Source organism: Herpailurus yagouaroundi, unplaced genomic scaffold (genome assembly GCF_014898765.1).
Source record: "Herpailurus yagouaroundi ecotype Mexico unplaced genomic scaffold, PumYag 196, whole genome shotgun sequence".
NCBI classification, from domain to species: Eukaryota; Metazoa; Chordata; class Mammalia; order Carnivora; family Felidae; genus Herpailurus; species Herpailurus yagouaroundi.
Genome location: NW_024412427.1, coordinates 6130112 through 6153218, shown reverse-complemented (window position 1 = coordinate 6153218; position 23107 = coordinate 6130112). Strand labels below are relative to the sequence as shown.

The window sequence follows — 23107 nt, the reverse complement described above, 5'->3', positions numbered from 1 at the left end:
TTAGAGACATCGTGTACCTTTATCGCTATATATGTCGCTGTGTACGTCCTAAGCACTAGAACATTCTTTTATACAATCATGGTGCGGTGATCAAAAACACAAAATTTAGCATTGTTTCGATGCTACTACTCGTGCCGCCCATATTAAGATTTGGTCGATCATCCCAATACTGTCTTTTATAAGCTATTTATTCTTCCTGGTTCAAGATCCCATCCAGGATTATGTGTTGCATTTAATCATCGCAACTCTTTAGTCTCTTTTAAGTGGAAACGTCATCTAAATCTTTCTTGGTCTTTCTCAACCTTGACATTTTTGAAGAGTATTGGCCAGGCACTTTGTAGCATGTCTATCGGTTTCGGTTTGTCTGGTTGAAAGAGTTCCCAGGAAGAAAGCATCCCCAGGTAGTAAGAAATAGCAACGAGAAACACCGAGGTCAGCACGGGTGCACACTGAAGCAGAAGACCCCTGCAGGCTGAGTCTGGCTCAGACCCCAGGGAATCTCTCCAACAGCGTCGTCACACCTCAGTGTTGTCCTAATTGGGGGACCAGCTACAGAAAATATACCCCCTGTGGCCAGTGGTCACATTCAGCTCCAATTCTCCATGCACGCAGGCTCGGGCAACTTCTGCAGCCAGAGGGCATACGTGTTGGCTACCGGCCGGTGTGTACGAAAAAACAGGAAAGGGATCTGGGGGGACACAGTTGGCACAATGACAGTGTTGCTAGAAAGAGTTTGACTTACCCAGAATCATAGAGCTGATAAGGAACAGAGCTAGAATTTCGGCAAGCTCTGTGCCACTGACCCACACTCCATCACCTCTCTGGAGAACTACCATCACGCAGGAGACAATGGATCCCGCATCATGACTTAGCTGGAGAAATGAGATATTAAAAATAATTTAAAGCAGGGTCACATTGTCTCTCCATTTTGGATTGCAGGCAGTTGGTTATTATTTGACCTTTGTCTGTTATTTTTACATGCTGTTCGATGACTGTATATTCACATGACGACCGGTAAGAGAAGTATATTCACGTGATGATCGAGATGCAGATACTCGTGTGTCCACAGGGTGCACAGGTGGCTGGGAAGCCCAGCGTCTGAGAGCTTGGGCTCTGGGGCTGGACTGCTGGGTTCGAGCTCTGGCTATGCCAGTCACTAACGCAGTCACCTCTCAGAATAGCTTCTAGCATCTGTAGGGAGAGTAACAGTGCCAACCCAGGAGGTTGGGTGAGAATTAGATGAGACACGGTTTATAAAATTCTCAAGATAGGGCCCGACACATGGCGAGTGCTCTATAAATGTTAACTGTCTTATTAACATCTCTGACTGACCCACGGGGTGTGACGGGTCTGCCCTGCCCTCATCTGATTCACCTTTGTCCCCACCCCCTCTCACTCTCTGTCCAGCAGGGACCTGCCTCGCACACAGTGGCCGCCGCCAAGGGTTCCAGAGGGGGCTGGCGAGAACAGTGAGAGTATTCAACCATGGGTCAGCTAAGACAAAATTGGGATCAAAGGGATAGGACCCATAAGAAGCTCTAAGGACGTGGAGAAGTGTGCGGGTCATACCCGAGATGCCACCACCATTCTCCCATGGACTGTTCCCCACAAGCCACCTGCCTTCTCCCAAGCACACCAGGCTCCTCTGCTCTGTACCGTTGCACAAAGTTTCCCGTTCCCGTCAGAAACTTCCCCACGGTGGTCAGCGGATTCTAAGACCCGCCTTCGGATCTTTTCCCTTTGTGACTCTTCCTTTGAGTGTGGGCTGGACCTAGTAAGTTGCTTCTCCTGGGAAACATGAGGGGATGTCACTTCTGAGATTAGGTTATAAAAAGACAGTCTCGTTCACCCTTTCTTGCTTTCATGTTCTGGTGGAAGCCAGCTTCCATGTTGTGAAGAAGGAACAGAGGGATGCCTCTGTGACCAACAGCCAGTGAGGAAGAGAGACCCCGAGTCAGACAGTCCAGGAGGAATCAAATCCTGCCAACATCCACATGACTGAAACTGGAAGGGTATTCTCCTGCCGGCTGAGCCCTCAAATGAAACCTAAGAACCAACCAACACCCTGATGGCACCCTGAGCACAGGACTCAGGTGATCCGTGCCCTGACTCCTGACCCACAGAAACCGTGACATAATGAATGTGTGGGTTGTAGGTCTCTAAGTTTGGGTTAACCTGTTACACAGCAATCAATAACTAATACACATACTTTCAACCTGCCGAAGTCATATTCACTCAGGTATTACATATCCGGGGAGGTCTTCTGTGGTTTCCTATCCTTGACCCTGGCTGGGCTAGGTAGCCCTCCTGAGTGGTACCACAGTTTCTACCCTCACAGCCTCAAACACATTATACTATACTTTTCTGGTAATTTATCAGCCCTTCCCTCTGGAATAGGAGTCCTTTGCAGCCATAAGCTGTGTCTCATTCATCTCTGTCACCCCTAAAACAAGCCCGGTGCCTAACTTACTAGTAATGATAATACCTCATATTTAATGAGCACTCATTATGTGCCAAAATCATTTTGCTTTTCAAGCTCAATCTCACTGAAGTCTCCAAACAAGTATCATTAAGTCCATTTTTACTGATGAAAATAACAAAACAAAACTGAGGTTCAAATGCTTGCCCAAGGAGCTAATACATGGCAGAACTAGAACTTGAACCCAAGCCATGTGGCTCTAGAGTTATGACTCTGTGAGGTAGGCATTTGTTGACCGACACCCAACTAAGGACCTGCTATGTGGCCACAAGATTGACAACAGACCCAACATGACTGGCCATTTGTGTATCTGCCACACAGAGGAGCGAGAGCCCCACAAAGTTATAGAGAGCAGTAAGGAATAGCAAAGTCAAGACTGAGAACAGCTGGGTTTGGATTTCCTGGAAAGCCTGGGCCAGAGGCCAAGACAGAATCCAGGGAGCAAAGTTGAGTGGTTGTCAGGTCAACAAGCCCATGGAGCCAGGAGAAGACACAGCAGGGGCTGGGGGTGGGAGACAGCCATCTGGGAGACCCGTATCTCTGAACACTCATGAGCACTTCCCCATTCAATCAATTCCTCTGACATTTATTGAGTATCTACTATGTGTCAGATACTGTCTAGGGTGGGGGCTATCGCGATAAATGCATGAGACAAAAAAAAAAGAAAAATCCCTGTCCCTGTGGAGTTTACATTCTAGTGGGTAGGGAGAGACTGGCAGACAATTAAAGTAAATATATTTATATTATAAAGTAGAAGATTTTAAATGCTATCTAAAAATAAAGCGAGAAAAGTGGGAGGCAGGGCAGGAGGGGAGATGTGGACACAATTCCATGGAAGGATGTCGCCTGTGAAAACGTAAAGAGCTTGGACGATAAATGTTCTTAGCATTGCGATTCCCACTGTGAGAAGGTGGAGGGTCTTAATTGGTTCTAATGTTGATTCTGCATGCTTTGGAGAGGGATGTCCCCTATCTTTAGTATCAGGATTTAGTGAACCAAGCTCGTGAGCATTAATCTGGGTTGCTTCCAGCAGAAAACGGATTTCCAAGCCATGCGAGGAACTCTGGTAGGATACAGGCGGCCATAAACATCCAAAGAGGGCATCTCTGCGGGTACGAAGACCAGGGAGCAGGTGGAAAGAAAGTTGAGGGTTCCACCTAACTCAGTCGGCTGGACACAAGCCAACAGCTGGGTCTTTGTGTGATGACAGATCCAGAAGCCACCTCTAATCCCCTCGGGCAGTAGGGGTGCGGGTCAGAGGAACAGAGGCAGAAGCAGAGACCTGAAAATGGACAAACACACGGAGGCAAGGGATATCAAGGCCTCCCTGTGGCCTTCACTGGGTGCCCACCGGCCGTGCGAGTGGAGGTTCAGCCCCCGTTGGAGATTCGGTTGGGACCTCGGGCAGCTGCTGCTTCTCAGGTCAGGACGGATCCTCCAGACGCGGGCTGAGCCTGCAACCAGCATCGCCATCCAGCTCCTGAATTCTCGCCACGTTCTGTGACAGGCGCCACGCAGGGCTCGCAGACTGGGACTTTGTATGGTGGCCGAGTCGCAAACCTAGCCTCGTCCTTCTCCAGCCTGGATCTCTTCAACCATCCCGTCAAGCCCATTGCACTGCACCGTGCACCTTGCACTCCAGGTAGGGCGCCAGAGGCCCCCACACCATGCCAGGTTTGTCTCGGAAATACATGGTTGCTTCCCCCGCCCCGTCACCCGCAGTCCCTTTCTTGTCACCAGCAGTGTCCTGGGCTGACTTCTAAATCCCCTAATCCTGAGAGCACCTTACTAAGGACCTGCACGCAGGTGAGGCGACTGCCACTACAAGACAGCAGGCAACCCAGTAAAGGAAGCTCGCAGTGGATTCTGAACCAGATCCAAGCGATTCGGACCCCTGCTCCCCCACGAGGCTACGCAGCCTCCAGCCCACGCTCCTCGTCTGTCAGATCGGTCCAGTCACGCCCACCTCATCCACGTGCCATGAGGTTTCAGCGAGAATCTACAGAGCCCTCAGAACAGGCCCTGGACCACCAAGTACAAGGCAGCCGGTGGTAGTTATAGACGTGACGTCAGCTCTCCGCCCTCCTGAGAAATTCTGCTCATTGCTTTGAGAAGTCGCCGGAAGGACACCCGTAAATTTGGAACCCTTAGCTCCTGCTCCCCAAAAAGGAAGCTGCCCCCCAGCTTCTGAGCTCTTGGAGCTTTAACCCAGCAGGTGCTCACTCGTGAGAATCAGGGCGGCACACACAGCCAGAGCATTTGTTCAAGAATTAAAAGTCGGCCCGTATGGCCCTGCTGTTAAACTCCCTGTGGGTGAGCCGGGTTAACGGTGGGGCCTCGTGTGATAAGCCATTAATCTCCACGTGTAATGCAAGAGCCGTACAACTCACTTCAGCCCTAATCTCCCATGAGTTACAGCCTCTTCTGTGATTCATAAAACAAATCAATCACACCTCCCAGGCTCTCATCTATTTATTACTGCTTTTTAAATGCTCGGAGAGAGAGAACGTGGAGGGTGTTATTCATCCTTCCCCAGCTCAGCCGACCTCTGCATGCTGCAGGAAAGCAGACTCTAGCCCCCTTCCTGGGGTCACAGGCCAAGGTTAGTTGCGTTCTAAGGCTCACAAGGAGCTCGTGATTCTTAGCATCTTTAGGGGCTGCAAGGAGCCTCCCCGTCACTCTCCATAGGGGCTGGGTGCACAGACTTGACTGGGTGACAGTTCCCAACCCAACAATAAAATGGTCGTTTCCCAAGCACTGAGTCCAAGGGGAGGGGGGAGTTGTTAGGCAGCGGTCGGAACTGTCAGGGGGAACACGGCAGCAGCTGGACAAAAGGGAAGCACTCATTCTGTGCCTGCTCTTTGCCAGTCACCGTGCCGATGTATTTTCCATCGGTCTTGACCAAAAGCCAACAAGGTGGCTGCTATTGTCCCCACTTTGCAGAAGAGGAAGCGATGGCTGTGGAGGGCAAGGCCACACAGCAAAGCCAGTATCTGCCGGGGAAACCCAGCCCAGCCCACACCCCGTCCCTCTGCCCACCCCGACGGCTAACCAGCCTCACCCGAGTTCTCTGAGCATTTCTGCTACTGCGCCTGACATTCTCAGCATTGTAGCAATTTTACCTGAACAATCTGCTGACATCGGCCCATTGGCAGTGGGTGTGGGGGGACCGTGAAGGCCGTGGCTTCTTGACCACAGGTTCAGGAGCTTCACAATGGTAGACGCTCCCCTGCAGCTCTCAAACTTAGGGTCTCCGAGTCAAGCTGGCGTGGGAAGGGCCAGGATCCCCAAGGCTCCCTCTGCCAGTCCCCCGCAATGGAGATTCTGAAGGGAGCAAGCACAGGGCAGGCAACCACAGGGGCAACCACAGGGCTCACCCTTGGCCCCATGAGCCCTGGAGATCACAGCGCCCCCTTCTCCCTTCCAGTAATGTTGGCCAGCAGACCCAGGCGACAGGCTGGTGGGTTTCATTTCCTAGTCTTCCCACAAGGAAGTCGCTCAAACACAAGTCTTTGCAAAACCAAGGTCCAGCCTCTCGGCCCTACACTGTACAATCCCTGCAGAAAGAAGCTCTAGGCAGGGACTTTGGGTAGGGGGCAGCTTGGCCACTCAATGTCCCTCTGAAGTGGAAGAGGACATGGCAAGACGTGAGCCATCAGGCAAATCCCCGGCCGGATTTAGATGGCCCCAGATCCCACAGTCTCTTCCCCACCCTCCAGCCAGAGGAGGCTTAAAAAACTTTTGTTAAGTTTATTTATTTATATTTTGAGAAAGAGAGAGAGAGAGAACAAGGGTGGGGGGGGCAAAGAGAGACGGAGAGAGAATCCCAAGAAGGCTCTGCACCGTCAGCACAGAGCCCGACTCGGGGCTAGAACTCATGAACCATGAAGATACAACCTGAGCCAAAACCAAGAGTCGGATGCTTAATGGACTGAGCCACCCCGGTGCCCCAGAGGAGCCTTTAACATCAGTGAACCAGATCACATCCTGCTTCCACACCTCTTCCCCTGATTAAAACCCTCTAATAGTGTTCCCCCCACCCTGGGGTGGGGGGGGTGGGCAGAAACCCAAACTCTGTCCCTTAGCCCAGCCAAGACTCCAGCTTGAGCTTCACCGGGGTCCCCTACAGGCACCACAACCTAGAGTTTCTGATTCAGAGGCTCAAGAATGCACATTTCCTTCAAGTTCCCAAGTGACACCGAGGCTGCCCATCCAGGGGCCACCTGGAGAACCAGGATCCAGTATATTTCGTCTCATGCTCACTTATTCCTGATCTAACTTGCTCACCATGTCCAGGCCCTAGAGACCCCAATGAGGATCTATAAACCCCCCAGAGGATTTCTTAGTGTCAGGGCCCTCCCGCTCAGGATACCCTGGACTCTTCCCCCTGGCCCAGTCTCCCCGGTCCTGGATTCTTCTCATCCTCCCGGGCTCTGGGTAGTCCCAGCCCCTGCTCCTCACTCCCCACCTGCTTAAGGATGCTCTTACCTTGGTGCCTTGTATTGCAGCTTCCCATCCACTCGCTTCTCAGCACCATCCAGCATGCAGGGGAATCGCAAGGCTCTGTTGATTTGCTGGGATCTCTCTGTGAACATGTGTGAGAGTTTTCTATCTCGGCCTTTAGACTGTGGGCTTCTTCCATCCAGACTCTGTCTTAACACTAACCCAGCACACAGCTCAGTGCCTGTCACACAGGGGGTGCTCAGAAATGTGTGTTAAGGGTCGCCTGGGTGGCTCAGTCGGTTAAGCATCCGACTTCAGCTCAGGTCATGATATCACAGTTCATGGGTTCAGGCCCCGCGTCGGGCTCTGTGCCAACAGCTCCGAGCCTGGAGCCTGCTTCAGAGTCTGTGTCTCCCTCTCTCTCTGGCCCTCCCCCGCTCTCGCGCTGTCTCTCTCTCTCAAGAATAAAATAAAAATATTTAGAAAATAAAAAGAATCTGTCTCTCCCTCTCCCTTGACCCTTTCTCTTGCTCATGCTCTCTCTCATTCTCTGTCTCTCAAACATATATATGTGTGTGTTAAATAGATACTTTGCCCTCTGTGATTGTCATGGCAACCCTGTTAGAAAGGGAGCATTAAGCCCATTTTACAGATGAGGAAACAGAGGTGTAGTCACATGCCCCAGGCCAAACGGGTATCGAACCCAAGTCTGTGGACTCCAAAAGTCTTAGCTGACACTCTGCATATCCTGGTGGGAGAATAAAGGGGCAGGGCCAGGACCCACAGGTGGGGGGAATGGTCTGAAGTCAAGGTGCCAGAGAACGAGAATGGGCGGGCAGCAGGAGTCGGGCTGAAGAGGCAGGCAGGAAGGTCAGCTGGCATAGCTGACCCCATGGAGTTCTGGAAGCCTGCCCTGGTGCACCGCGGGGGGGCCGTGGGGGGGGGGGGGCTGCTATCCTGACTTTAGGCGTGAAGGTATTTCCACCCCCACCCCCCTACCGGCGTGCTTCTCCAGGTCTCTCATTGGTCTGAGCAGTAGGTGGGGCAGACCGTGGACACTGGGAAGGGGCCAGGTTCAGGGCAAAGGCCGGTGCAGGACCTGAGGCGGGGAGGAGCAGAGCTGAGACAGGCTGGGAACAGGGACTCGGGAAGACATCACCATGGTCTAAACTGGTTCCAAACAGAGTTCCACAGTCAAAGGTCTTCAGCTCCGTGGCATGGATCTCACAGCCAGCTGTGCACTGACCGCCCTGGGCTTGCTCCCAAGGGCTGTGCTCCAGGGGCCGGGCTCCCTCCAGGACTGCAGCCCGGCCTGGGGCCCACAGCTGTGTGGTGGCTGGAGGTCTTCTCCCAGAGAGCCTGGAAGGAAGGAACCCCCCACCTGAGACTCTGAGTGGGCGGAGGATGGGCGGGAAGGAGGCGTGGTTCCTGCCTCAGGCTCCCCAGTCTGAGCACCAGCCCACATCGGAGCCGGGACTGCAGAAATGGAGCACAGGCCGTGAGATTCGGGCTAAAGGAGCTCCCAGAGTAGAGGCTGGTCAGAGGCAGAGGTGATAGGCGGGTGCACAGATAATCCCAGGGCCCCCTGAGAAGGTAGATGCCTCTAGAAGGCAATGCATTCTCTCAGAAGCGGCAGAGATCTGTTTCTCCCTCTTAGACCAATTCAGAGGCCATGTCTACTAACAAGGGCCAAGGAGCTCTGGTCTAAAGACAAAGAATAGATCTGAAAAGGTGCTGCTCATTGCCTCTGTGTGTGTGTCTGTCTGTCTGTGTGCATGTGTGTGCAAGTGTGCATTCACAAAACAAAGGAAGCAGGCGGTGGGTGGGACAAACATTGCACCCAGCTAAGATCTGAGCAGACTCTACGGTGGCCCGTAAGGAGCAAAGTGAGTCCAAATCCACCATGAATCAGTCCAGTGTTGTCTACTGAACATTACCATACGCCAAGCGTTGTCTGGGGTGCTCGGGACACAGCAGGAAATGGCACAGGCGTGAGGCCCGGGCTCCGTGAAGCCCACAGTGCCATTGGAAGCCCAGGTGACAGGTGCATATCGGCTGAATGCCACAAGTGGAACGGCGAGCGAGTGAATGTACCCCAGGAGACGCCTCCAGTCGGGGGCATCAGAGAGGCCTCCCCGAGGAAGCGCGATTTCAGAGGACTGTGGGAGGATGAGTGGAAAGTAACCAGGAAAGCAGCAGGGATGCAGGACAAGGGGCCCACGTCTTTCGGATGAAGAACAGAGAGCAAGAGAGAACAGGAGGTGGCTTTAGATGAAGCCAAGACAAATTGGAAAGGATCTCAAAGAAATAGAAGTAGTAATTATTACTCTAGAGCACACATTCAAACTAGTTTAACAAAATGTTGCCGTAATTATATCTACCTTAATGAACAGATAAAAACAGTTTGCAATTAGTTCTGTAATTGGTTATGTGAAAAGAGATGCTTCTTTGAGTTCCAAAGCACATTGTCTCGTAGACGGTTTATGAGAAAGAAGATGCTTCGAGTATAAAGCACGTTGTCTTAAAGAGCTGTCCTGCTCTAGTGTCCTGTGGACATCTTTTCTGCAAGGGCCCTGCAAAGGTAGACGACCCTAGTCATTCCTAGAGTGGGGAAAAAACGTTGAAAAGAGGGGCAACTGGGTGGCGCAGTCAGTTAAGCATCCAACTTTTGGCTCAGGGCATGATCTCACCGTTCGTTTCGTGAGTTCAAGCCTTGTGTCACGCTCTGTGCTGACAGCTGGGAGCCTGGAACCTGCTTCAGATTCTGTGTCTCCGTCTCTGCTCTTCCTCTCTCTCTCTCTCTCTCTCTCTGTCTCTCTCTCAAAAAATAAATAAACATTTTTAAAAAGTGTTAATGTAGATGTGAGTGACTTTACCTGTAATTGACAGAACAGGCTCAGGTCTCACTTCTGTGCCTCAAGAGGACTTTTTTTTTTTTAATCTTAAATGGAAATGCTTAATCTTGAGGGCAAAGAATGCTTCAGGGGGCCTCTAGACCCCCACTATTGTATTTAAAAGTGTGTGCATATTCGGGATATCCATTTCCTGAGGGAAGGAACCACAACTTTCAAAAAACCAAAGTAACACTACTCAAGGAGATTAACATTTGCAAAAACAATTCTTAGGAAGCACTGGGGCTCCCAGTGGCAAAATGCAGCCCACATCCTGTCTCTGCGGGGTGCAAAGAGCTGTGGGAAGAGAAGGCCCACTCTCCCCGCAGGCGCCTCTTCGCCTCTTCGGGGTCCATCTGAGGCTTGCTCCGTGAGGATTAAGGCTCACCAAGACTGCAGGCTGAGTCCTCCAAGAGTAAGAGAGAGCCTTGCCCCACCACACCCATAGACATTCCTCCTTGTGGTCTGGCTGCCCCACCAAGATGAACTATGACAACACCACTCTAGCGTTAGGTCCCCAAAAGACCTACAGCCCCCAAACAGGATCCCCAGACATCTTCAGTGTCACCCTGGGGCAACCAATGCCTTTGAAATCCACAGATATATCTTCATATTCAAGACCCCAAATATCGCCTCAAAATGGACCTGCTTAGACCTTATAAGCCCTGTCTGAATAAAGATCTGTCATAAAAGTGGCTAGATCTGTGCCGACCAAACCTAGCCCCCTATGGCTACTGAGTACTTGAAATATGGCTGGTCAAAATTGAGATGTGCTGAATGAAGTTCTTTCTTTTAATGTAAATTATCTCAATAATTTTCTATTGATCATCACATGTTAAAATGATAATTATTTTTGGAGAATTGGGTTAAATAGAACGTATTACTAAAAGTAATTCCATCTGTTTCTTTTTTTTTTTTTTTAATATAGCTACTAGAAAATCTTAAACTGCACATACAGCTCACACTATATTTTCATCGTATACTCAGGTCTGGCTTATTCTGCTCTGTATGAGCATGTCTCCCCAAAACCAGGCCAGCTCTGTGGAGCCACATCGCAGCCCAGTAGACCAGCCGCCCCAGAGGGCCCCCACACCTGCAGGAACTCCCAAGCTTTTAACACTGGATCTAAAAGGGCTCATACCAGTCCCTGTGGTCTGGTCAGATTCACAGGCCTGAGCAGGCTGCTACCTGTCCCCAGTGCCAGCCCAACCCTGAACCCCAAAGAATTTTGCAGTCTTGTGCCAAACTGAAGAGATGGCCAGCACCCAGTGATGTGCACCCGCAGCTAATCACTTAAGAGCAAGGGTCACTCGGGAACGGTGGCCAATTTCTTGGGTTGCCCAACAATGAGGGGTTTCCTGGGCAGTGGGACTTCTCGTTTTAAATTTTTTTTTTCAACGTTTATTTATTTTTGGGACAGAGAGAGACAGAGCATGAACGGGCGAGGGGCAGAGAGAGAGGGAGACACAGAATCGGAAACAGGCTCCAGGCTCCGAGCCATCAGCCCAGAGCCCGACACGGGGCTCGAACTCACGGACCGTGAGATCGTGACCTGAAGTCGGACGCTTAACCGACTGCGCCACCCAGGCGCCCCAAGGGACTTCTCGTTTTAAAAAGAGGACAGCCCCGGGCAAACCATAGTGAGCTGGTCACCTGGACGCAGCCTCTGAGACCCTGATTCTCAGGCACCCCAGAGCTGACTGGCCTTCCCAGCCACCCACCAAGCCCTGAGATGTGTAAGGACGAGCAGAGCATGTGTAAAATCCCAACGGCTACAGGTGTCCTCTGAACCAGGTGAAAACCCAAGTTCTCAAGCCACACGCACTGCAGCAGCAGGAGGAGAATTGGCTGTGGCCCTTTGGCTATGCTTGGGGATCAGATTCCTCCTTAAATCGTCCTGCCTGGTGGAGCTGGCCTCGTGATTGATCAGCAGGCTTCCCTCCACTCCCTGGGGGCAGGGGGAGGGGGGAGGGGGTGTCTGCCTGGCTCCCCGCCTGCACCACAGGCGTGTCTGTGAGTCACGGGACCCTGTCCCTTTCTCTCCTTCAGCTGGGTCCTGTTGGGCCACAGGCTGTGCCTCCACAGGCACATGGTGGATGGGCTGCTTTGGCTGAGGCCAAGGAAGGGGCTTTCTGTCTTGAGTTCTGCTCACAGTCAGACATTACTAGCCCCGTGATCATCCAGCTCTCTCTCATAGTCTCCTTTCAACACATAACAGTGTCTTCCACACTAAGTCACTCAGGGAGGGGCAGGGGAGGGACAGAGACTCACACGCTTCTCTGCTTCCCTGTGGATTTGGAGACCAGCGAGGCTGATTTCCCTGTGAGGACAATGAGCAGAATTTCATTCATCCATTCAAACATTCACTGGGCTCCTGGCAGGTGCCAGGCATCGGAGCAGTGCTGGAAACAACAACGACCAAAGTGCCTGCACTCGTAAGGCTACCGTCTCGTAGGGGAAACAAACGACAGAGGAGTCATTACAAAAAAATTGTAGATGTGATGAAAGTTAAGGAAGGAGAAGACCCTAGTGCTATAAGAAGGCAAATACAAGATCTAACCTAGTCTGAGCAATCATGGAGGACTTCCAAGGTGGAGGTGACCTTTGTGTCAAGACCCCCAAAAAAGCAGAGTTCATTTACCCTTAACGCTGTGTCCTTGGACCCTCAAGGGTAGGGAATCAGTGAACACACAGTGAGAACTGGAGTGTTCTCCCCACTGCAATGTTGGACTTGACTTACTTCTTGGCTGACACACTCAGGCCTCAGAGCAAGGACTAAGCTGTCCCCAGTCAGGACCACTTCTAGGACCTAGGATGAGAGTCTTTTCAGGCGGAACCAGGGGCTCAGGCATGGCTGAGTAGGAAGTAACCTCAGGAACCAGTACAAAACTTAGATGTGGGTTTGGAGCCCAACCAACCTGGGTTTGAAGTTCAAGGTCATCGCTCACTATTCTTACATCACATCTCTGAATCTGTTTCCTCATCTGTAAAATGGAGGTCAAATGGCACCTCTTTCATAAAGTTGTGAGAATTTTAAAAGACAGTGAGCATGTGGGGAGGGCTTAGTGTGGTCTCCATAGTAAGTACTGGATAAAAAGTGAGATTTCCTGCTTTAAGTTATTAATGCTACAGTAAAAAAAAAAAAAAAAAAGATGCTACGTGCTGTGAGAACTGACTGCCTCCTATCATTTATCTTACAGTAACAATTATTTAAAAGAAACTCAAACTGGCAAAACGCCACATTGTGTCTCCAGGAAGAAATATTGGAGCTGAGCCTGGAAGGGTGGATATTTGACTTGCAGAGATCAAGGCGAGGTTTGCAGGCAGAGGAGTATGAAGAAAGGCAGGAAGACCAGAACGGGTGGGGCCTAGGCAGGAGAAGCCCCGGGGCCTGGGAGGGGAGAGGGCAGGGTGGCTCGGGAGGGCCCGTAAGGCCGCACTAAGGAATTTCGACTTCACCTTGAGAGCAATGGCTAGACTATTGAAGACTTTGGAGGTAGTCAATGATTTGGTGGGGTTTGTGTAGGCAAAATGGGGATTGCCTGAGAAAGAAAAACACGAGGCAAGGGACCAAGGAGGAGGCTGATAGAAACATCTAGAGCAAGACTTCAGCGAATTTGCTCTAAAGGGCTACTCCAGACACCCCCATCACCAGCATGCTCAGTGCTACTTGATGGCCCCATGCCTTGCGATACATTCTTCCCTCTGCCTGGAATTTCAACAAAGTTACCATCCAAAATTAACCAAGTCATTCATCTCTTCAACTCATATTAATACATTAATCACTTAGTCTGTGTCAAGCTCATAATCCCCGTTCCCACATAATTAATCATCGAGTGCAAGAGTCAGCAGGCTTTTCCTCTAAAGGGCTGGAGAGTAAATATTTTAGGCTTTGAGGGTCAACATGGCTCTATCTCAAATACTTGACTCTGCTATTGTAAAGCAAAGTTGGCCATTGACACCGTGTAAACGGATGAGCCTGGTTATGTGTCAATAAAACTTTATTTATATAAACAGGCACTGGGTCAGATTTGGCCTGAAGGGGCTGATCGGCCTCAGTAGAAACATAATGTGAGCCACAAACTTGAGCCATAACATATTTAAATTACACATGGAATTTAACATTTTCTAGTCGGCACGTTTTAAAAAGTAAAAGGAAATGGGTGAAATTAATTTTATTATATTTTACTTCATCCAATATATCCAAAATATTACCATTTCAAACCTGCAATTAATGTAAAAAAATCATTAATGAGATTTTTCTTATTTTTTATTCTAGATCGTTGAAATCTGGCATGCATTTTACACTTAGGGTACTTCACAATTCAGACTCCCCACATTTCCACTGCGTAATAGCCACCTGTGGCTGCTAGCCACCCTATCTAGTAGAAGGGGGCTCCTGCCTAGGGAGTGACAAGGAGAGAGGACAGGACACTATCTGACATCAACTGAGGGCATGAATTAATTATGATTCACATCCAGTTCAGCCACTTGCTTGCTGGCTAATTCAGACATGGTCCTTAACCAACCTGCTCTCTTTTAGGCCCAAAGTATCAAGTGGACGGTTGCCTTCAACCTCTGGGTTTTCTGCCACCTCTCCAATGTACAGATTCTGGGATTCAGACTTTGCCAGAAGCGGTTGTCAACTTGGACTTTCTTTGCTAAAAAGCATCTTCAATAATACAATCATCTTGTCAAGATCAGGGTGAGGCTCTTCGCGAGGCTATCACCGCCATTCACCCCACCTGGGGGGGGTTGGAGGATCCTTGTCTGTCTTAAGATGGAGAAGGAATAACAATCACCATCCCCAGCTTCCTGGGGGAGCTGTGACCCCCGCGCACACATGGGCACACATGCACAAACACACACACAGGAACCCAGCTGTTCCCTCCCCGGAGTGACAGCTGTGATCTCCAGCCCATCAGGGAGCAGAACGTGGGAACAGAAATAGACTCCACCTGAGTCAGAGGATGAGTCAGAATGTTCTGGAGAGCTTCAGAAGGGAGCAGCAGGAGGGGCTGATGGTGGGGAAGGGAGCCAGGCCCCCAGGGGAGAGGGAGGGAGAATAGACTGCTTTCCTGGGCAGGGGGCCAAGGAAGAACATTCTAGAAGGAGTGGGGTCCACTGCCGCAGGTAACTTGTGTCCTGAAGGAGGGCCTGTGCTGGGCGGGGAGGGGGGTGGTGCAGAGAGAGCGGCGGTGCAAAGTGGAGGGGCATTAGAAGGACATGGCTTTTGGAGGGCCGGGAAGGGAAAGATTCAGAAAGGGGTGCATGGGAGGCTACTTCGAGCACACAAGACACCCACAACACCGACAACCAGCTCTCCTTCGTTCCAGACCTTTTCGCTACAATAGTAGCATGTCATGAAACTTACCCTGCCAGGTGAGCTAATAACCCACGCTGAACTGGGGAAACCGAGGAAGAGGCAATACTGAGTATCCTACCTGGCCTGGGGTGGGCCTCTGCCCGTGGCAGAGGCCCTGCGAAGCCCACAGGATGGGGGTCCATGTGGCCCAGACTAATTCAGGCATATAGTCAGTGCTGGGGGCCAGCCATGCTGCCACATGGGGACCCCGAGAGCTCACCAAAACACCAGATCTAGGTGGCAGACTGGCAGAACCACATGGGAGGACAGGATGAGGACACCCTCACGAGAAGACAGGCTCCAGCAGGTCAGGGGCCACAGCCTCGAGTGACCTGCATCAGAAGCCTGACCCCAAGCCACCATGGAGGGGTGTGCATTGGGCAGAGACACAGAGAGACCTCTGGAGTGTCCCCACACCACGGTGCTGGGTTTGATTTACCTCCTGGCTGACACACTCAGGCCTCAGCAAAGGGACTAACTTGTCCCTAATCAGGACTAATTCTGGGGCCTGGGAGAGGGACCCTGAAGGAGGAACCCAGAGCCCCAGGCATAGGTAGAGGAAGCTGAGGAGGCAGAAATGGTGCCTCCAACCTATTCCCAATCTACCCGTTCTGTGCTCACTGTGTTCACATCACCCCCATATAACCCACCTTAGTATGGGGACCCCCAAAAGCAGAGCTTGAGACAGGGGTTTTGATGCCAGTAATTGATTCGGGAGTTGATCCCCAGAAGCATGCGTGAAGGAGAAGAAGGAGGGAGACAGGAAGGGCCCACGCTGACCGGAGGGGACATTACTGAGGTCGTTATGGTAGGCAAAGGGGCTGGAGTGCACCAGGCTCTCTGAGAAGTGCACAGAAGTCTCCCTAGGATTTCCCATCTGCAAAACAGGAGGTTGGAGCCTTTATCCACCAATTTCCATCTCCTCTGGTTGAAGGTGGTCCCCAAGAGGACTCATTTCCTGCTGCCCCCGTGCCCTGTAGTTCTGGAGAAAGCCCTGGGGCAGAAGAAAGCCAGACAGAGAATGCCTGGGATGTGGGGATCAGGCAGCACCCTGAATCAGAGCAGACACTGGGGACACCTGCCACGCCCGCCTATGTCTTCCCCGCGCACTTCCTATGAAATGCAAACCCCCTGGCACCCTTAGGTCTGCCCCCTGCCTGCTTTTCCAACATCCTCTCCCCTCACTCACCACACCACAGCTCTCTGTACCCCTCAACAGCCCCCGTGGGTCTCCTTTCCCTTCCCAGAAACAACCACGCCTCAGGACTTCACCCTTGTTCTTCCCTCCACACCAAACTCCATGTGCTCGATTACGTGGTCGACACCTCCCGGTCCTTCAGGTCTCTGCAGAAGCACCTGCTCCTTAGAGACGCCTCCCCTGACCTCCCTGCCAGAGGTCCATTCTTCTGTTACTCTCTTGTGGACGCCGGTGGTCTGCTGGTAAATGGGTTAACAACTGGCTCTCAAAGAGAAACAAAAGCCCTAACTTGTTGTCTTTGCCAGTTTGGGTTGAAGACTCCCATCACGATCCATGTCACGCCAGCAGTGTGAGGTCACTGAGTGTGGTGTCAGGAAGAGAGGCACAGTGACACATCATTAGAGGGTCTGTCCACTGTATGGATACCACCAGAGTGAATGATTTCAAGGGCACGGATAATGCCCTTGAACTAGGAACTAGGAAGTGATGCATTTTACTTTTTTAACATCATTCATTCATTGTAAACTTACAACAATGTAATGTTTCATAATGGCTATGTTTAACCACCAGCTCACAAAACTCCTGGATTTTTAACAGTTGTCTCTTGTGAGCTGAAAAGAGTCATCTCCATAACCACTAGGTATCAGGGAGCCTGGGCGGCTCAGTCCGTTAAGCATCTGACTCTTGATCTAGGCTCAGGTCATGATCCCACGATTTGTGAGTTCGAGCCCCGTGTCAGGCTCCACGCTGGCAGTGCAGAGCCTGCTTGAGATTCTCTGTCTCCCCCCCCCCCCCCCCCCCCCACCCCCCTCTCAGCCCCCTCCCCTTCTCGCTGTCTATCTCTCTTTCTCAAAATAAATAAATAAATAAATTTTAAGAACACTGGGTATCACCCCATTCTTTCCTTCTGTGCACCTTTTAAGGTGTGTGATCATTTTTTCTCCTTACTATATTCTATTTATGCGGGCCCTCTCGAGTGTGGGTTCTGTGAGGGTGGAAGTTATGACTTATTTATTTTCAGATGCATCCAGCACAATGGCTAGCCTACAAGAGAAATTCAGGAAGTATTTGTTGAAAGAAAGTATTAGTGCATGAATGAATACGTAAAGGAGGTCGATGGAGGTCATAAGGTTGGGATCTCTGCTGTGGACAGAAGAGGGAACACCCGCCTCAAGAGACCCACACTGAATCCCACAGAGCTTTTTGGGACACTCCTTACGGGGCGTGGGGAGCAGAACAGGCCCAGAGCCTCCAGGCAGGACAGCCAGGCTGCAAGGTAGGAGAGGTGAATCTGGAATCACTGCTGAAGGCTCTTGGGGGCCTTCCAGGGACGGCCCCACTGGGGCTTCGTGCCCTCTCCACAGCTCAGCTGGCCCACGAGTGAGCGCAGCCCTCAGACACATCTGGAGCTACCACAGTTCTCTGTCACAGCCCTCCCTAAGGGCCTTTGCACGGGAGAACTAAACAGGTCTGGTTTGCCCTGGTGTATCTGGGATCCTGGCCATTCACAACCTTTGTGCCAGCCGTCCCTTCCACGTAGGGTAGGCGAGGACTCCAGGAGGAACAGCAAACTCGGCTAGCCTGTGCCCATTAGCTCTCCAGTGTGTGACCCCCTTTCGCCAGGCCCTCCAGCCTGGGCCTGCTGCTCTCACGCACAAAGGATGCCTGGCTTCACCTATCTGTCTGCAGTTCCTGGCATGGCAGAGGATACTTGCAGCATGAATGAGCCAATGAGTAAGGTGGCTTCCCAGCAGAGCAAATGTGAATCAGAGGCATTTCCCACTCAGGCCAGTCCCCTGCCTGGTGCTGGGAAAGAGCACAGAGATGCCAGGCCCGCTCTACCCATAACTGCAATCCAGGGAAGAGGTTTAAGAACCCAGCCCCAGAGCCAGCCAGCCCGGGGTCACATCCCAACTCTTCCACTCCCCAGCTGGAACCGTCATTTCTTCATCTGTAGAATGGGAATACAATATTACAGGTGCTGGAAGGATTAAATGAAATGAGACGAGGAAGGGTCTTGCAAATTTCCTGGAACAGTGAAAGAGCGCCTTGTCCCTGAAACTGCTCTACGAGCCTTGTAAATATCAATGCATTTACTATCGTACTTGCTATACCTGCTTCCGACTGTGTTTTTTTCCTTTTGTTTGATTAGTTGGTTTGGTTTGATGGGAAGTTTTGCTGTTATTGTTATGGCTACAGAAGAAGTTTCTTCCTCTCCCTAAGCCTCAATCTTCTTAACTGCAAAATGGGGCACTGGATTAAATGGCCTCTGATCCCGTGTGTCCACTGCAGTCAAGCGATTTCCCACCTCTTGGTTCACAGCAGCTGCTCATGCCTTTCTAAGTCCCCGGGTGCAGAGTCGACTCACCCCATCACAGGCCCCATCACAGGGGCCTGAGCGGGGATCCCAGCCTCTGTTGCCAGGAGGATACGAGAATTGTGGCCACTTTGCTCAACTGCAGGGGCTGGGGACCCACAGGGCTATGCTCATCCCTATCTGGGCTGCTCAGTCGGTTAAGCATCTGACTCTTGATTTCGGCTCAAGTCACGATCTCATGGTTCGTGGAATCGAGCCCCACGTTAGGCTCTGAACTGACAGTGCAGAGGACCCTGCTTAGGATTCCCTCTCTCTCTCTCTCTCTCTCTCTGCTCCTCTCCTGCTTGCTCTCTTTATCAAAACAGAAAAATAAAAATCGAAAAAATTATAATAATAATAATAAAAAAGAAAATCCAACGCTGCCAATTCCATGCATTCTTAAGTCAATAAGCATTTATTGGGTACCAATTGTATGCCAAGGGCTGTGCAATGCTTTGGGAACAAGGTAGGGAACAAGACAAGAAGACTGTTGCCTGCATCCACTGAGCTTAGTCTACTGCAAGAGACAGAAAATAAACAAGTCAACAGATAAGAAACAAGTAGACTTCAGAAAGAAGAATCAGGGGCTATAAAGAGTATAAATCAGGTTAATAAGACAGAGAGTGGCTGGGAGGGGGGGTCAGGGCGGGCCTTTCCGTGGAGGAATAATGATGAGCCAACCAAAGGATGAGCTGGGGAGGGGCTGGGGGCTTGACCTGTTAAAGGAACAGGCCTGGGTGGCTCAAGTTCAGGAAGCACGGTGGCTCATGTCCACTGAGCTCATCAAGGCCGCAGGGCAGAGCAGGCAAATCAGCCTAAGGAGCTTGGATTTTCTTCTAGGTATTTTTGCCTGCACACAAGCTCTGCTCCATAATTTGTGGGGCCGTGTGCAAAATGGAAATGAAAAGCCCTTTTTCAAAAAGTATTAAGAGTTTCAAGATGGCAACAGGAGAGCATTAAACCATGCACGGGCCTTTCTTTTTCTTTCTTTCTTTTTTTTTTTTTTTTTTTACTGTTTATTTATTTATTTTTAAGAGAGACAGAGAGAGAGCACGCACCAGGGAGGGGCATAGAGAGAGGGAGAGAGAAAATCCCAACCAGGCTCAGCACTGTCAGTATAGAGCCCGATGTGGGGCTCGATCTCATGAACCGTGAGATCATGACCTGAGCTGAAACCAAGAGTCGGACGCTTAACCGACTGAGCCACCCAGGTGCCCCAGCACAAGGCCCCTCTAAGCATGGGGCCAGCCCTGTCGGGACAAAACTCTGTTGGCATTAACAAAGCCTTCTTTAATTCGACAAGTATGTATCGAGGGCCCAGAATAAGCCAGGCGCTGTGCCAGGCTCTGAGAAAAGCGAAAAAGTGAATGATCAAACCAAGAAAGCCGCTCTGACCTTAACTTTTCCATTAGATTTTCTCCACACACACACCAGGCCAGAGGGCTGACCCACCGTCACATATCTGATGGTGGGCAGAACCACAGAGGTGCAGGCCATCCACTGAATTGGATTTGACTTGATTCCTTTGTAATAACGGGATTGGTTATTACACATCTACCATGTGCCTAACACATGCACAAACCCCCACCACCACCCGCTAACAAGAACCAAGCAAGGGAGACGAAAATTCAAGCTCGAAGAAAAGAATGAGTTTTCCCAAGTTCACACTGCTACTGGTAAGTGCGGGGCACGTTGACTGGGACCCAGTTCTCATTGGATCCAGAGGTCCCATCTCGAAGCGTACAATCCTTACTCCCACGTACTGTGCGTTCCGGTGACTGTTCAAAGTAAAGACTGAGGTGCAAGCTTCGAGGACCTTGACAGGAAACGATGTCGATTGAGGGTCTAACATATGCCAAGTCTTTCACCAAGCTCTCCATCAGAACCCTCTCATTTTTTCCTAGAAATAACCCCTTTGTGCACAGAGCGCAACTTCTCCACTACCTCCTGGTGGGGAGACTGAGATGCCGAAAGGTTAAGTACCTTGTCCGGGGCTTGCCAGTCAGCGTGCCGTGGAGTTGGGGGCCACGTCAACCCATGTGGGTCTCTGCTGCTGTCCCGCTCTGCTCTGTCTCTGCTAAGGCCCTGCACGGTTCTTGCTGCCATGGAACCCCTGGCCAGTGGGTCATTTTCTTGCTGCCAAGGTCAGAGCCCAGAAGTCCAGGCAGCCCGGCCCAGAGAGAAGGTCTAGGGGGAGGGGGGGGGTTGACCTGGTGTCAACATCAGGCCTGAAGATTGCTTCATGTCCAGCCCAAGAGGAACCGGAAAAAGTCTGACTTCTCCCCTAACCATGGGAAAGAGCTCCTTTTCTAAAAAAAGCAAGGCCAGGACCATGAATGTGACATGTCAGGCCCTTTCTGCTACAGTTTTTCCCTCTGTCTTGGCCTTCTGGGCAGCGGAGAGGGCTATCTTGAAAGAGGAAGGCTTGCTCACCCTTGGTTTTCTGACCAAGGATCTGAGGGACTTCCGTAAAGAAAGCGCCTGGCAGAAAGGTTCTGGGCCCAGGCGTGGCCCGGGAGCCTCAGCCCCTGCTCTGCAGTGCAACCTTAGCTGGGACCCTCGAGTCACGACTGGCAGACACACTTTTGTCCAGAAGGAAGCGCTGGAGAGGGGGCAGGGGCCTCCTGAGCCCCCGAACCTCAGGAAACCCAGGTAGCCTGACACAACGGCCACACAGGTGCAGGGGGCTGGGTCTGTCCCAACGCTGCTCCGGGGTGGCGTCCCCCACGGTCAGGCAGAAGCCGTGTCTGGGAGAGCCCAGGAGGAATCCCACACCACCCCTCAACTGTGGTGGGACCTGGGCCAGTCCACTAACCACTCTGGGCCTCCTAATCCCTATTTTCCCAAATTAAATGCTACAACCCAGATTAAGGAAAAGACACAAGTAACAGGGACATACATTTCTTGGTGTCAGGGACGTTGCAGAAGCAGAAGAGAGTAGCAGAAAGAAGTATCGAGAGTTCACAGACACCACAGTGGAATCCACAGCCCAGATATCTGATTCTGGGGTCTACGTTTCAAAAAGAAAGAACCCCATGTCCTTTAATACCAGAATTTCCCATTCCCATTTTCTTACCGTTGATTTGTGTTACACCTCCGTTCTAAGTCCAGTCAAGTCCCTGGACCCTAAAACAGGTCTGCCCATTCCTGGTACGAAGAAGTCTTCAAAATTCTTACGTTCTGATCTTCTTCCTTCGAAACCTTGGAAGGACTCGTCCATTTTTAGAAAGCAAAGGAGAAGCCTCGACACAGCTGATTTTCACCTTCTTTTAGAAGAAGTTGATCTTTTTCTTCCTTGATGTTTATAGTATAAAAACAAGTCCTCGTTACAATTGAAATATTTTGCGTTCAAAATTCTCAGAGCCCTTTTTGGTTTTTCTTGGGATGTAAATCTGGCCATTTTGCATACTCAGGAAAGTTTTCTGAAAGTATTGTGAAAAGCTATCACTGACGAAGCATTTAGAGCCCCGTTTTAAAAATTAACTCGTGCAAAACTTAACAAAAATCTTTATCAAAGAGCAATTAACGAGGGTCGTGACTGGGGTACCTCGCTGGCTCAGTTGGTTAAGCATCTGCCTGTTGATTTCCCCTCAGGTCGTGATCTCATGGGTCTTGAGCCTTGCATCAGGCTCCATGCAGACATTGCAGAGCCCGCTTGGGATTCTCCCTCTCTCCTTCTCTGCCTCTCCCCTGCTTGTGCTCTCTCTCTCTCTCTCTCTCTGAAAATAAGTAAACTTTTTTTTTTTTTAAATGAGGGTCATGGCTAAGAGTATTGGATGTAAAGTCAGGCTGTCTGGGTTTCTACCCAGACCTGGAGCCTTTCCAGCCAAGTGACCTTGGACGTGTTACCCAAGCATTCTGAGCCTCGGTTTCTCACCTGTAACACGGGGGGCAGCAATGCCACCTACCTTGTCATAGCAGTGAAGATTAGATACTTCAAAGCGCACCACCTGGCACCTATCAGGGAGTCTACAAAGGCTGACTTTTAGCATGAAGCTCCTTTTCCTTTCAAGGAAATCGGGGCTTTGAGAAGCTAAGCAAGTGACGTGCCCCAAGTCATACAACTAGAGGTAACAGAGCAGGGGTTCTAACCCAATTTTTCTAACCCTAACGTCCACTCCCGTAACTATCAGAGTTAAGGGTCCAGTGCCCAGCGTCTGCCTGGCATGGAGTCAGCTAAGAACCAAGAGAACGTCCTTCCTCTCTCGTCAACCATCGAGCACAGGCAACAGAACAGAAGCTAAGGGGGAGCTTCACACACCTTCCCCACGCGGGCCTTGGGATCAGTCATCCTCAGTCTCTCTGCACCGACCAGGCTTAACGTTCTAGAAACCGCACCAGCCGGCAGCCTGGCCCATGTGTACCTGTCTGCCTC

At 50.9% G+C, this 23107-nt stretch overlaps 1 long non-coding RNA gene across 1 annotated transcript; it reads right to left on the bottom strand.

Annotated features, from left to right (window-relative positions):
- On the bottom strand, window positions 1-21047 carry LOC121012193 (uncharacterized). Its single transcript, XR_005782006.1, has 3 exons — window positions 20716-21047; window positions 6968-7064; window positions 1-1191 (listed from the first exon to the last, which is right to left on the bottom strand). It is a non-coding gene; the product is annotated as an uncharacterized LOC121012193 (long non-coding RNA).
- Between the last annotated feature and the right edge of the window lie 2060 nt (window positions 21048-23107).